This window comes from Muscardinus avellanarius (assembly GCF_963383645.1).
Source record: "Muscardinus avellanarius genome assembly, chromosome: 2".
Classification (NCBI taxonomy): Eukaryota; Metazoa; Chordata; class Mammalia; order Rodentia; family Gliridae; genus Muscardinus; species Muscardinus avellanarius.
In genome coordinates, this window is record NC_137787.1 from 202,886,831 (window position 1) to 202,900,065 (window position 13,235).

General features: G+C 46.0%; 1 pseudogene across 1 annotated transcript; it reads left to right on the top strand.

Annotated features, from left to right (window-relative positions):
- The first annotated feature begins 5,220 nt into the window (after positions 1-5,220).
- On the top strand, positions 5,221-7,957 carry LOC308258893 (proline-rich nuclear receptor coactivator 1-like; annotated as a pseudogene). Its single transcript has 2 exons — positions 5,221-5,790; positions 7,759-7,957. The product of its transcript is annotated as a proline-rich nuclear receptor coactivator 1-like (transcript).
- Positions 7,958-13,235: the final 5,278 nt, after the last annotated feature.

The window sequence follows — 13,235 nt, forward strand, 5'->3', positions numbered from 1 at the left end:
GGGCACCAAACTGGTACCGTTTTGGCACCCTTAGAAAGAGGGAAAGCTAGAGCTTAAAGCATGAAACAAAGTCAGCCCCAAAATGCTGGGCACCAAACATGTTACTGAAATGGGGTTTCTTGAGAAGAAACTTGGTGTTTCCTTACTGGATTCTTGTCTACAGTGAGTGAAGAATGACACCTGCAGACTGCAGGAAGGGGAGTAAAAGGTTTATTGGAAGCAACAGGGAATAGGGAAAAGTGGCCGAACACCCCTAAGGGCTGTCAGGACTCTGAAGTCCAGCAGCTGCCTTCAGGACAATACTTGAGGGTATCCCAACCCAAATGCCTTCAGTTGCAAGCTGCTTTCTCCCAGAGTCCACGCGATCTGCCAGAAAAAAAGGTGCAGGTCACCCCTAGGGGCCCTGGTCAGCCTTGATGTCCAGCAGAGGCCTGCAGGTCACTACCAGAGCGTAGCCCTGGCCAAGTGCCTTCAATTGCACCCCACCTTCTCTCAAAGCTAACGTGACCTGCGAGAGAGAGAGAAAAGCTCCCCAACAGGAAGGGGTTCCCAGAGTGGGTGACCATCCTGGTGACTGGTCTAGGGGTTTATATATCTCTGCATGTCTTCTGTTGGTTGGAGTCTGGGATGCAGTTCTTAAAATCTGCATAGGGTATTTGCATGTCCTTTGAGGGTCTCCTTTCAGTAGGGGTGTCAACCTTGCTCCAGTCTCCTGGGTTTGTTGATTAGTAAACAGATGGTTTTGTGAAGCTTTGGTCATTCTTATCTCTGAACCTTGGAAGAGCTGGTCTCTTTTAGGAGCCTTGGAAGTTAATTAGTATTAGTCGCCCCTCAGGAAATTAAGTTTTTCTACCGAGGCCTCTTCCCTATCTGCCTACTTCCTTTCTACCTCCTCATTACGGTTTGAGGGAAAATGTTACGGTTGGAAAACTGTCCCCAGGGACCTTTGTTAGTCCCCTGGGAATAATTTCCACACACACACACACAAAAAAAAAAAACACAAAAAGATAAAAAAAAAGATAAAAAGCACGGGTTCTTGTCCTGAGCTAAGGATAAATATGCAATAGCCCAGACTTTTGCTGAAGATTTAAGGGAGTTTATTAAAAACATAGAAATACAGAAGACAGTTACAGCCTCATGTTTCCCAAGGGTAACATGAGGGGGTGCTTCGAAAGAAATCACTTCTTAAATTAAAAAAAAATTAAAAGGGCTGGGGGTGTAACTCAGTGGTAGAGCACCCCTGGGTTCAATCTCCAGTACTGAAGGAGACGTGGGCATGAGGGTGAACGGAAGACTGTCAGAGTCAGTCTGCATCTTTCCTGGAGAGGGGCCAGCATGGCCGAAGGAAGTCAGAGTCTATGGAGTCGCTCAGAAGTAAGGAGATATTGGGGTATGTGGGAATGGGAATCTTTGGGCTTGGCACTGAGCAAAGAAATGGTCAGAAATCTAATCAGTATGGTCTCCATGAAGATTAGAGGTGGGGAACCTGACTAGAAAGGGTCTTGGGAGTGTTAGTTGTCAGGAAGCTCATGCAGCAGAGTAAACAGAACCCAGCAGCCTCCGACAAGAGGAAGGAGCCATGGACCACAGCCTCCCTGCCTGCCTCCTCCCCCATCCCAGGCCCACAGTGTCAGCAACACCTAGGAGTGAAAGCCCAGCCTCAGCTTCTCTTTACTCAAGGAGAGCAGCAACCTTTCGTCAATGACAGCCCTGGCCAGACCTCTTCACCCTGATGTCTGAGTAAGGAATGGAATTACCTCTGTGGAAACACCCCAGCCTGCTCACTAAACACCGAAAATCCCAGGTCCAAGTAGAGAAAGGGTCACACAGCAAGAATTGGAACCGCCAGCCCAGTGCTACCTCTGTGCCCAGCACCCATGGAAGGGACCCGATGGGCCTACCTTGTAAGGTGCATATCACAACTAGCTACTGAGTCTGTGTGTTGTTTGACAATGATCACTTCTATTCACAACTAAAGTGGCTGAGAGTATGTCTGGTCCAGGATAGGTACCGTGCTTTCCTGAGCCTGAAACTCCATCTTGTCCTGGGGAAGGGCCTCAACCACCCCCCACAACAATGCAGTAGGAGAGAGTGAAGAGACCACAGGAGAAGTGAGGGTCTTGTCTCAGATTCAGTATATGTGTAGACACCTACCCACAGTAGCCTGGGTTCTCCCTGAGCCTGGCAGCACCATCATCTGGGCGCACAGAGTCTCTTCTAGAAAGTTTAAGGTACTTCCGGAGTCTTTGGGTGGGAAGTGAAATAAGTATCTTGCAAATCATTGCCTGTGCTCTGGGGAATGTTAGAAGTCTCTTCCAGCCGGGCATGGTGGCGCACACTTGTAGTTACTTGTAGTTCATACTTGGGAGGCTGAGACAAGAGGATTAAAGGTTTGCAGCCAGTCTCAGCTACTTAGTGAGGCCTTCCACAACTTAATGACACCATATTTCAAAATAAAGAATATTTATATTTCAAAATGAACAAAAAATAGGAGCCAGGTGTGGTGGTGCATGCTTGTAATCCCTGCACTTGGGAGGCAGAGGCAGGAGGATCGCGCAGGTTTGAAGCCAGTCTCTCTGGCTTAAGAGACCCTGTTTCCAAAGACCTCTATGGAGATCTGTGTGGAGATTCCTAAGAAAGGTGGGAATAGATACACCATATGATCCAGCTATACCACTCTTGGGTATCTTTCCAAAGGGGTTGAATTCAGAGAAATACAGCAACATATGCATACCTATGTTCATAGCAGCACAATTTGTAATAGCCAAAATATGGAACCAACCCAGATCTCCATCAACAGATGAATGAATAGCAAAACTTTGGGAAATACACACATTGGAATTCTATTCAGCCATAAAGAAGAACAAAATTATATCCTTCGCAAGAAGATGGAAATCCCTGGAGAACATTATGTTAAGTGAGATCAGCCAAGCACAGAAGGAGAAGGTACATATGTTCCCTCTAATATGCCCAAACTAGGGAACACAGAGGATACCAGTGGGACTCCGATAATGGAGGGGAAATATCAGCAAAGTTTGAATGGTAAGATAGGAGAGGAGGAAGGCTGATCTTGATTAATGAGGGTCTATATCCGAACATGTGTAAAATTATGAATATGACATGGTTAACCTGGACAACCATTGGCAGGAGGGGGGAAGGGAAAATGGGGGCAGGGGAGAGAGGGCACCAAATATAGTTTAAATGTATACTATTTATGTTCAATAAAAAAATTGTTAAAAGAAAAAAAAGAAAAAAAAAGAAAATGACAAAAATAGGGTTGGGGGTATAGCTCAAAAGTAGAATGTCCCTGGGTTCAATCTCTAGTATTAAAAAAAATGAAAGAAAGAAAAAAAGAGGTCTCCTTTTTTTTTTTTTTCTAGAAATCTGAATTTTCAGCCAGATATGGTGGCGTATGCTTGTAATCCCAGTACCTGGGAGGCTAAGACAAGAAGATCCGGGTTTGCAGCCAGCCTCAGCTACTTAGTGAGGCCCTCTACAACTTAGTGAGACCCTGTTTCAAAAATAAAGAATAAAAAATAGAGCTGGGCTTGTAGCTTGGAAGCGGAATGTGCTTGGGTTCATCCCCAGTGCTGGAAAAAAAAAAAAAAAGGAAACCTGAATTTTCCTTTTAAAGATGGTGGAGTACCTCTCTCCTTTCTTAGAAAAACAAATAGCACCAATGTTGTCTCTGTCTGCCCTAGACAACTCAAGACACAAGAATTTACTGCAAGATCTGAAGTCAGCCATAAACCCAAAGGGATAAGGCTTCTGGCAGAACTGAGACCCCAGCTGACCCCCTGCAGCTAAGCACACCTTCTGGCCGGCATTCTTAGTGTCCTCTCTACCTCTGAGGCCTTTCCCAGCTGCCTGGGCAGGGTGGGCAGCAGGCACCTTGAAGCCCAGGTTATGGGTGCCTCTGTCTAGGCACATACTGAGTCTCACCAGCTGTGTCCAGAAGGAAATTCCAGTTTCCAAAGAGCATCTCATTGATCCAATCAGCTGGGCGAGGCTGTGGGCAGAGGTGGTGCCTGTGATGAGAGCGCGGCAGGTCTCCAGGGCTGGTGGCCCTGTGAGCTGGAAAGGCATCACGAGTGGTGCCTTTGACACCTCTTTATTGTAAAAATGTTGCAGGGAGCAGAGAGGATGAGCACCCTACAGATGTGGGAGAAACCAGAGACAAGGCTGAGAATCCAGTCCCCTTCAAGCCTGGGGATTGGGACATGGCCCAAGCCTCCTGGAGACAGCTCCCTTATGGGGAAGTGAGGTGGGCCAGGACTAACCTCCATCTGTGCCTCTCAGCCACTTTCCTCCTTGTTCCACCCCGTTCAAGTGGACAAGCACAGTCAGCAATGAGACCACTCACTGCATACCCTACAAGCCGGAGTTCCGAGCAGCACCCGGAGGGGCCTCACAGGACTCTAGGCTCCTCGCCTCTACAGGGGCAGCTCACAGACTCTGAGCTGTCCCTCCCTGCCTCCACCCCCACTCAGGAGTCTGTTCCAAGAAATGCTTCATTAACTGTACAAGGAGTAATTAAAGGGGCTGGAGCAGATGGCAGAGGTGGGTGGGTGCACACCACAGCAGCTGCCCGCACTGCAAGGGCTGTCGAGTCTCCTGTGCAGACGGCACCTGGTTCTTCTGTGTGACATCACTGGGCAGGATAAGAATCAAAAGGTAACAGTTGGTTGGACGTGATGGCACACACCTGTAATCCCAGTATTTGGGAGGCTGAGACAGGAGGATTGCAGGTTCAAAGCCAGCCTCGGCAACTTAGTGAGACCTGTTTCAAAATAATAAAAAAAAAATTAGGACAGGGGTGTAGCTTATAAATAGAATGTCTCTGTCTTTAACCTTCAGTACCAAACACACACACACACACACACACACACACACACACACACACACACACACACAATCAGTTATAGAAAGGTTGATTTCAGGTCATTGCTATTACAGTCACTAAGTTCAAGTTGCCTCTATTTGACTGTGTATCTTCTGGCTATTTATGTATAAAACAATCTCAGTCCCGGAGTCACGCCCGCGTTCCTCCATGGCTCCCTGGCAGCAGTGCCACCGCCCAGGATGGCTTCCTCCTCCTCTCTCGGCTTGGCGCTGTCACCCTGTCACCGTGGCCTCTGTCCCACAACGGGAGCTGCTTCTCTAGGCCGCACCGCTTGGCTCCAACCCCCGCGGCTACTTGGGGCCCTCCCCTTGGTGACTATGCTCCGCCGCCTCTACCCGGACCCCAGACCCTCGTGCGCGCCCCGACCCTCTTCTACGCACTTCCTGGGAGGAGACCCCTGTCCGACGCCCAACCTGGCGCCCCGCAGCCCTGCCCAGCCACAGCCGGGCCTCGCAGGAGGGCCCAGCGGGCAGCGCCAGAGAAGAAGAAGCGCTGAAGGAGTGCAGGCCAGCCTGGCGGGGCAGCTGCCCGGCTGCGGCCACGGCAGCACCAGCGGCCTGGAGGGCGCTGGAGGGGCGGGGAGGTCCGAATGGAGGGCGGAAGGTCCCCCAGGCCGGGCCCGCCAGCCCCCACTTAGGAGAGAGGTTTTAAAATAAAAAATGGGAAAATCGGAGAAAATTGCTCTTCCCCAAGGCCAGATTGCTCATGGTTTGCACTTGTGTGAACAACCAAAGATAAACAGACAGAAAAGCAAATACAGTTTGCCAGTAACCAAGATCACCTCTACAAAAAGGAATGAAAATAACTTTTGGCAGGATTCTGTTTCATCTGATACAAATCAGAAGCAGGAAAAAAGCCTTTTAAAAATACTGAGATCAGGACTTCCGGGAAGATGGCAACAGAGAAAAGCGGGGCTTATGAGCCCCGCTAACAACCAATCTCTATTACCACAAAATCAGTGCCTTTCATAGCCAGAAAACACCATCAGCAGAGGAACAAAAAAGGTAAATACAAGGGACAGAGAAAAAGAGGGCTGAAAAAATGAGACACCAGAAAGAAACCAGACCGCAGTGCTGCAACCGGAGCCGTGGAGCGGAACCGTGCGGACACCATCTTTCCTTCCAGCACCAGGCCCCAGAGAGGAGGGGGACTCAGAAGGGAGCTCAGAGCCAGAGAGGAGTTACGCCGGCCTCACGGCCGAGGATGCAGCAGCAGCGCCTTACTGCTGGCGGCAGCTGCGACTTCACTGGATGGCACCAGACCAACGAACTCAACAGCCAACCAGGCTCCAGAGAGGAGCGGCGGACGAGCCGAGGTCAATACACAGGTCCAGGAAACTTATAGAACTCCCTTTAGACAGGATCGGAGAAGAGGATCCCCACGCCACATAATTGTCAAAATGACCAATGTGGAAGCCAAGCAGAGAATCTTAAAGGCAACAAAAACAAAGGGCCAAGTGACATTCAGAGGCAAACCAATTAGAATCACTCCAGACTTCCCAAACCAAGTCGTGAGAGCCAGAAGGGCTTGGAGTAACATATTCCAAACTCTGAAAGAAAACAACTTCCAGCCAAAAATTTCCTACCCTGCAAAACTTTCTTTCAAATTCGATGGGGAAATAAGAAGCTTCCACGACAAACAGAAACTGAAGGAATTTATATCTCCAAAACCAGCGCTAGAGAAAATACTCAAAGAGATTAACTACAAAGAAGAATTAGGTAACACACACCAGAACCAGAGAAACAAGATTTTCCATCCAACAGACAACTAAGATTGGTTATCTGTGGAGATACATTATTTATGTTAGTCTTTTACCTATCTCTAAATTGTATTGTTTGCTTTGATTGTTGTTAATTTTTAGGATTTCTAGTTGGAATATTAATATACCTTCAGATATAGCATTTGGAAATATTTTATCCAATTCTATTAGTAACTTTTAACTCTGTTTACATTGTCTTTGGATATACAATATGTTTTTATGTTTTAGAGAGTTTGTTTACCCTTTTGTTGCCTGTGCCATTGAAATCATATCCAAGAAATCACTGCTAATTTCAATGTTGTGAGCTTTTATGACCCAGATTTTCTTCTAAAAGTTTATAGTCTTAAGATTTATATTTAGGTCTTTTATCTATTTTGAGTTAATATTTGTATATGGTGGTAGGTAAGGGTCCGATTTTATTCTTTTTCATGTGATTATTATTTTTCAACAATATTAAGTTAAAAGATAATTATTTCCTCCACCAAATGTTTGTGGAAACCTTGTCAAAAATAACTTAACAATATATGGAAGAATTTAGCTCTAGGCTTTTATTTAACTCCAATGGTTTATATATCTGCCTTTTTAACAGTACTACACTGTTTCAATTATTGTAGCTTTATAACATTTGAAATCAGAAAATATACATCTTCTAGCTTTGTTCTTTTTCGAGATCGTTTTGTGTATCTAGAGTCCATATTCCATATTAGGATAGATTTTCTCTGAAAAATAAATAAATAAATGTGTGATAGTTTCACCTAAAAAAAAAAAAGAAAAAAATTCTCTGGTAAGAAATAAAGCAAAAAGAAATATTGAAATGTTATCTTTAAGTCATCAAAAGCTTGGTATCAGACAAATGAAACTGTTATGTGAGATTATCATTGCTAATTTTAGATAAATTGCTATAATACTAGATGTCAACCACTAAGCCAAGCATGGGAAGGAGGGATGGGGAGGGAATGGGGTGGGGTTTGGGTAGGGGCTAACTGGGCGATGTGTGCATGTATGTCTACAAAAGCTTTTTTTAATACCATTATGATGTATGAATACAGTGCACCAATTTAAAAAAAAGATATTTCACTCTTAAAAAAATACTGAGATCATTTGAAGAAATCAGCTTTTCTAACTGAAGTATGCCTAAAGGAAAATTATGGGGGGCAAAGTTTAGTGATCCACCATCTCCTAGTGTTCTTCCAAAGCCTCCTAGTCACTGGATGGGAAGCACTGCTTAAAATTCCAACCAAAATAGGGAGCTAATGGCAGTACATTTAAAAACGCTCATAAAAATTCAAACGTAGATTTGAGTATGTATGTAAACCATATTTTTCCCTAAATCTTTGGACTATAAAAGAAAATTGGTACAGAAATGGAAATTTGCCTTGTTGCAACACTCAAGGGCAAAAGATGAGCTTCAAAAGTTACAGCTTGTATTATATTTTGTAAATACTCTATACCGTGTATTATGTGTACATTGTTCATACTTGAGAGATATATTATAGTTTTGTTATGAAAGTATGTATTTTGACCTGCCAACATGGTAGGTGTTTTGTATATACACAGGGGAGAAATTATTAAGTGTGTGCTAAGGCACATGGAAAATGATTTATTTGCACAAGCTACAGAGTGATTTTTTTTTTTCAGGATACAGCTGTCAAATCTCAAAGAGAAGATCTAAATGTGAACAGTTTACTAATGCACTACTGAAGTTTAAATCTGTGGCACAATCATTATAAACATGGAGTTATAGCTGTTTCTCAAAATTGATTTCTGCCCATGAAAAAATGCTCAACATCACTGGCAATCAGAGAGATGCAAATCAAAACTACGTGAGATTCCACCTAACTCCAACTAGAATGGCCGTCATTCAAAACACAAACAATAACAGATGCTGGCGAGGATGTGGAGAAGTGGGAACTCTAAGACATTGTTGGTGGGATTGCAAATTAGTGCAACCACTTTGGAAAACAGTATGGAGAATCCTCAGAAGAATGAGAACAAATCTACCTTCTGGGTATCTACCCAAAAGAAAGCAAACCAAACTACCAAACTAATGCACGTGTATCTATGTTCATAGCTGCACAACTCACCATAGCCAAACTATGGAACCAGCCAAGATGCCCATCAACAGATGAATGGATTACAAAACTGTGGAATATGTACACAATGAAATTTTACTCAGCCATTAAAAAACCTCAATTACATCATTTTCAGGGAAATGGATGGAACTGGAGGACATTATGCTAAGTGAGATTAGTCAGTCACAAAAAATAAGAAATCAGATGCTTTCCCTAATATGTGAGAGTTAGGGAGAAATGGGTCATAGGAGGAACTCTAGATGAAAGTGGAAATCCTATAGAGGAGCAAACAAGGTAACCTAAAGGAGGAGAAAGGAGGGGGGAAGAGGAAAATCTCTAAAACACACAATGTACTTAAACATATCGAAGTCAACCACTAAGCCAAGCAAGAGAAGGAGGGATGGGGAGGGAATGGGGTGGGAATTGGGTAGGGCTTAAATCAGTGATGTGTACAGGTATGTACACACAAGTTTTTTACCCTAATAGGATGTATGAATAGAATGCACCAATAAAAATAAATAAAATAAATTGATTTCTGCCTTCTAATCTAATTACTGGAAAACTTCCCATTTTTTTTGCTTGTTACTTCCTTTATTTTAATTTAATTTAATTTATTTTTTTAATTGGTGCATTGTAATCATATATCACATTGGAATACAAGACATGAGAGGATATACAAGCACACATCATCCAATTAGCCATCATCCAGCCCCCATCCCATTCCCTCCCCCTCCCTCGATCCCATGCTTCTTTGGTGATTGACTTTGATACATTTGTTTATGTACCTCCTGCATTTTAAAGAGGCTCCATCCTCCCCTATTCCATACCCTCTGATTTGTCACCTTAGTTGCTTCACTATAGGGCCCTTTCTATAGCTTGACCTCTTCCTGTTGCCCATTTCCTCCTAGTTATTGCTGATTAGGGGGAAACACTGGTTTTTATTTTCTGCGATATTTCTCTGTGCATGCCGTGTTACAAGTACCGATCCCACTCTTGACGGCCCCAGTAGTGGCCTGGCTACCCGGTGGACTGATCCAGACCTCGCTGGCTCAAGCAGTGGCCTTGCCTCATGGGAGGCCCCAATTCTGGTCTCGCTGGCCCCAACAACAGCCTAACCCCTTAGCTGGCTCCGATCCCAGCCTTGGAGGCCCCAGTAGCAGCCTTGCCTTACGGCAGGCTCCGATGCCGGCCATTGGCCCTGGCATCGGCCTAACCCCTCAGCAGGCTCCGATCCCAGCCTCGGAGGCCCCAGCACCGGCCTAGCCTCATGGCAGGCTCCGATCCCAGCCTAGCTGGCCCCAGAACTGGCCTAACTCCTCGGCAGGCTCCAATCCCGGCCTCGGAGGCCCCAGCACTGGCCTAGCCTCACAGCAGGCTCCGATCTCGGCCTAGCTGGCACCAGCACCAGCCTAACCCCTCGGCAGGCTCCAATCTCGGCCTCAGAGGCCCCAGAACTGGTCTAACCCTTCAGCAGGCTCCGATTGGCCTCAGAGGCCTCAGTAGCGGCCCTGCCTCACGGAAGGCTCCAATGCCAGCCGCTGGCCCCGGCACCAGCCTAACCCCTCAGCAGGGAACTATCCCAGCCTCGGAGGCCCCAGCACCAGCCTCACGGTGAGCTCCGATCCCGGCCACGCTGGCCCTGGCACCAGCCTAACCCCTCAGAAGGCTCCGATCCCAGCCTCAGAGGCTCCAGCACCAGCCTTGCCTCACAGCAGGCTCCGATGCCAGCCTCGCTGGCCCCAGCACTGGTCTAACCCCTCAGCAGGCTCTGATCCCGGCCTTTGAGGCCTCAGTAGTGGCCTTGCCTCACGGAAGGCTCCGATGCCGGCCATTGGCCCCAGCACCGGCCTAACCCCTCGGCAGGCTCTTATCCCGGCTTCGGAGGTCCCAGCACCGGCCTTGCCTCACAGTAGGCTCCGATGCTGGCTGCTGGCCCCGGCATCAGCCTAACCCCTCGGCAGGCTCCAATCCCAGCCTCAGAGGCCCCAGCACCGGCCTTGCCTCACGGCAGGCTCCAATGCCAGCCATTGGCCCCGGCACCGGCCTAACCCCTCAGCACACTCTTATCCTGGCCTCGGAGGCCCCAGCACCGGCCTTTTCTCATGGCAGACTCCGATGCCAGCGTTGCTGGCCCCAGCACCAGCCTAACCTCTCGGCAGGCTCCAATCCTGGCCTCTGAGGCCTCAGTAGCAGCCTTGCCTCACAGAAGGCTCCGATGCTGGCCGCTGGCCCCAGCACCGGCCTAACCCCTCGGCAGGCTCCAATCCAGGTCTTGGGGGCCCCAGCACCAGCCTTTCATCACGGTGAGCTCCGATCCTGGCCTTGCTGGCCCTGGCACCAGCCTAACCTCTCAAAAATTCCCATTTTTACCAAACTATCTTGGGTTTTGGTATATAGCCATTATTCAAATTTAAAATGTTTCTTGCCGGCCATGGTGGCACACACTTGTAATCCCCGCGCTTGGGAGGCAGAGACAGGAGGATAGTGCAGGTTCGAAGCCAGCCGTGCGCTGCCTTAGGAGACCCTGTTTCCAAATAAAAATCTAAAAACTAGGTCTGGGAGTGTAGCCCAGAGGTAGAAGGGCTTCCAGGAACCCCAGTACCACACACAAAAAAAAAGTTTCTTAATTTTAATGGCAACAAAATTGGTTGTAATCAAATTTCAAAGTAATAATAATAATTAGGCCTCCCCCTTTTAAACTAGTCTTGACTCTTTGTGTGACTTTCATGTTTGAATGTATGACAAGGAGGTGAATTTGTGTGAATGGATTTTTTTGTGTGTGGTACTGGGGGTTGAACCTGGGGCATTCTACCTCAGCTATACTCCAGCCCTATCTTATTTTTTACTTTAAAACAGGGTCTCACTAAGTTGCTAAGGCTGGCTGTGAGCCTATGATCCTGTCTCATCTTCCAAATACTGGACTTTACAGGTGTATGCCACCACACTCCACTTTTATCATTTTTGAGCAGCATGTCTATAATGTGTGAAGTCTTAGTGTAAGAAATATTCAAGAAATATAAGGATAAGTAGAGCTAAAAGATAAAAATGTAGGTGGGATGAAAAGGAAAAGACAAATTTGATCAAATACAAGCTGCATTCTTCTCCCACAACAAATATCCAAAGAGGATAAAATTGTCTCTCAGGAAGCAGTGGCTAATTCTGATGAATAGAAATTTTTCTTTTGGGGAGTCTGACACCTTGGTATGGGCCTTAAAAATCATTGACACAGGGGAAAATAACTTAGAGGTTATGGTGTAAAGATTACAATGTCCTGTAGTTCAAGGGAAGTACATAGGTAACCGGGCATGGTGGTGCACATTTGTAATCCCAGTACTTGGGAAGCTAAGACAGGAAGATCCCAGATTTGCAGCCAGCTTCAGCTTCTTAGGCCCCTCACAACTTAGACCCTTTTCAAAAAATAAGAAAAAATAGGGCTGAGGATGCAGCTCAGAGATGGAATGCCCCTAAGTTCAATCTCTAGTACCACAAAAAAGTAAATGGATGGAAAAACCAATGTGTTTGAAAATATATTGGGATTTTTATTTGGAAATTATTTCACTAGGTTAATGAGTCTTAACTACTTGCTGAGACTCTTCAAAACTTTGATCCTCCTGGGTCAGCCTCCCAAGTACTAGATTACAGGTATGTGTCATTACACCTGGCTCACTAAAGGCCTTTTATTTTCTTTTGCAGTACTGGGGATGGAACTCAGGGGTATTCTACCTCAAAGCCACATGTGTACCCCCATTCCTATTTGAAACAAGGTCTCACTAATTAGCTAAGCCTGGCCATGAACCTGTGATCTCGGCTTCCCAAGTACTGAGATTATAAGCGTGTGCCACTATGCCTTTTGTGTGTCTATTGGGAGTGGGGATTGAAGATTGAACGAACCCAGGGGCATTCTACCTCTCAGCTACACCCCAGCCCTATTTTTTTTTTTAATTTTTATCTTGCTACTTGCTGAAGTTGTCCTCAGACCTGCAATCCTCCTGTCTCAGCCTTCCAAGTACTGGAATTACAGTTGTATGCCACATGCCTGGCTTTTATTTTTTGAAACTGAGTCTCCCTAGGTTGATGAGTCTCACACTTGCTGAGGCTGTCCTCATCTGCAGTCCTGTCTCAGCCTCCCAAGTACTGGGATTATAAGCAGGTATTACCAAGCCCAGCATTAAAGACCTTTTGAATGTCATTCATGCCGAAGAGCTTCAACTTTCTTCTCTAAGCAGGACCAAATATCAGAGGTTTGTGAAGAAAATGAGCTCTTTGCTTCAGAAAGGAAAACAGCAAAAATATGGAGAACACTTGGAAACAGTCTTCAAGACAGGATGATCATTTGAACCTATTTTAGTAGCTAGAAAGAGAAAAGAGCCTTTAAGACATCGTCAAGGGAAATACAAAGATGGGCTTATTGGAAATATTTTGGAGGCAGAATTCAGAGTTGAATATCTGAATAAAGGGTAAGGAAAGAAAAAAAATCTTGGTCCCAAAGACTGAAGTGCAT